This window comes from Pteropus vampyrus, unplaced genomic scaffold (genome assembly GCF_000151845.1).
Source record: "Pteropus vampyrus isolate Shadow unplaced genomic scaffold, Pvam_2.0 Scaffold75, whole genome shotgun sequence".
NCBI lineage: Eukaryota > Metazoa > Chordata > Mammalia > Chiroptera > Pteropodidae > Pteropus > Pteropus vampyrus.
The window spans coordinates 5090808-5093532 of NW_011888856.1; the positions used below are offsets into that span (position 1 = coordinate 5090808).

General features: G+C 34.6%; 1 pseudogene; it reads left to right on the forward strand.

The window, feature by feature from the left end:
• Positions 1 to 409: 409 nt before the first annotated feature.
• On the forward strand, positions 410 to 528 carry LOC111741281 (annotated as a pseudogene).
• The last annotated feature ends 2197 nt before the right edge of the window (positions 529 to 2725 follow it).

The window sequence follows — 2725 nt, forward strand, 5'->3', positions numbered from 1 at the left end:
CTTTTGGGAATCTCAATAAATAGTCCTCTTTTAGGATCATGTCTTAGGACCAAAACGTAGGGTAGGAAATTGCATTTGAGGGAAACAGAAAAAGAATCAGAGAAATGTATTTAAGTCAAAACCCCTGAAGTATACCAAGGATTGAGCTGAAGAAGCCAATTCAGCCAATAATTCTAAAGAGCAAGAATGAGAATAAAAGTGGGAGGTAAACATCCCCTCCTTACGATGAGATGTCTGTGTCTCTCAGCCAGTGACCATCTGCAGAAGCTGCGTGTGAGAAACATCTCCTGACTCCTGGCCCAGTCAAAGCAAAGAAATTTAAGAGCCGGAACCTATAGCATAATATCCACAATTATGTTATAGTCTAGGAGCCAATTAAAAATAGTCATATCAAGAATCAGTAAAATCTGTCTACGGCCATGCTACCCTGAACAAGCCCGCTCTCGTCTGATCTCAGAAGCTAAGCAGGGTCGGGCCTGGTTAGTACTTGGATGGGAGACCAGCTAAGAAGACCAGGTGCTATAGGCATAAAAAATAAAAAAGTAAGGGATCGTAAGCTGACAAGGTCCTTGAAATCTGTGAGGTCAACCAAGGGTTGCCTCGCCTAAAAAATAAAAAAAATAAATAAAAAAGAATCAGCAAAATCTTAACTTGAATGAGAAAGACAATCAACAAAAATCAATGCAAAATTGACGTTAATTACTGGAAAATTCTTTTCAAGGGTTTTAAAGTCATAAAATTGCTTCAGTAAACAATTAAAAACACTTGAAAAAATTTAAAGATAAGTCTCAATAAAGAAATAGAAGATGCAGAGAGAACTAGATGGAAATTTTAGAACTAGAAAATATGGTAACCAAAATGAAACTCACAGGAGGGACTCAGAATTGGGACAAGAGAAGTAAGACTTAGTAAAACCGAAGATAAATCAGTAGAAATTATGCAGTCTGAAAACAGATAATAAAAATGAACAGAGTTTCAGTGACCTGTGGACAATAACAAAAGATCTAACATTCATGGCATTGGAGTCCCAGAGGGAGAGGAGAAAAAATGGTGGACCAGAAAAAAAAATTAGAAGATATAATGGCTGAAAATTTCCCAACTATAGTAAAACACGTAAATCTACATACAGATTTAAGGAAATGGACAAATACCAACAAGATAAACCTAAAGTCACACATACCTAGACATACCATACTCAAATTGCTCAAAACGAAGGGCAAAGAAATAATCTAGAAAGTAATCAGAAATGATAATCCAACTGACGGCACATTTCTCTCCAGAAATCATGGAAGCCAGATGAAAGCACTATAAAAATTTTCAATTGCTGAAAGAAAGGAAATACCCCACAATTTTTTATAGAACAGAGATATCTTTTATGAGCAATGAGATTCTCAGATGAAAAGAAACTTAAGAGAATTTGTCCTCGCAGTCTCGCTATAAAAGTGGAGATGTTACTACAGACGTAAGGGAATACTACAAGCTCCTATACGCACAAAAATTTGAAAGCCTAAACGCAATGGACCAGTTCCTTAGGGAATAAAAACCAAACTACCAGAAGCATGCTTAAAAGAATTTTCAGCGAACAAGGAAATGACAAGAGAAGGAAGCTTTAAAGATCAGGACTGCAGAAATAACCATGAAATAGTAAAAAATGTAATTAAGTAGATATCCTTCTACTTTGATTTTTCAAAATTATATTAGGTGCTTAAAGGCAAAATTATTGTATTTTGTCACATGGTTATCATTGCATGGTTAGATGAGATATTTATGACAACTAAATATAAAGAGGGTACAAGAATTTAAATGGTGATACGTTTTCTACATTTCACTTGAAATGGTAGAGTACCAATATTAGTTAACCGTGTCAAAGTATGGATGTATACTGTTTTAAAGCAACTGCTAAAACGTTGATGAAACTGGTAGAAAATTTACAGATTATTTAGTCATTAGATTCTAGGCCAACATTATATTTTATAGTAATTCAGTGAAACAGACAATAAAATCAAACAAGAACAAAACATATAAATTAGTTGTGATTGTAGGTAAAAAATCAACTAATTAACTGAGTTGATTATATCTATATCTATCTCTATCTATCTATCTATCTATCCGTATATATAAACGGAGTTGTTTAATGTATATATATTTTACTTTTCACATTTTTTTAATGTCAAATAGAACGCGAAACAGCATTACTTTTTTTTAAAGTGAACTATAATACCATTTGGTCTACGTTACCAAAGTAAATTCTGCTGTAATTCAACTTCATTTTTTTCACTAATGCTGTCTGTTTCTATAAAATCAGCTTGACAGAGCTGGTAAATAATTCCCAAATACTCTGGCGGGCAGTGAAGTAGACACTTGCTTCTGCTCGGGGACTGAATTCGTACAGCAAATAAGAAGTCATTCTTCCCCTTGTTTTAGTCACCCCTGCCCACCCCCATATACTTCCTTCTTTCCTAAGCTTCAGAGTTGCTCGGTGTCTCTGTCACTGGTTTAGTTCAGCCAGTTTCCATTTTATATGATGTTGGGGCTATTTGAGTTTCTTCCCCTGGGAAGTATCAGAAAGTATGATAGTTGGGGATACTCTCAAATAATGTTTTAGAAAACCTGGAATCATGATTTTAAAAGTTTCTCACTGACTATAACTGTAAAGCTATAAATTAGCACAACGGTTTGGAAAAAAGAAAAAATCCTGTTGCGCTCTCTGTAGCAATGCGTATTT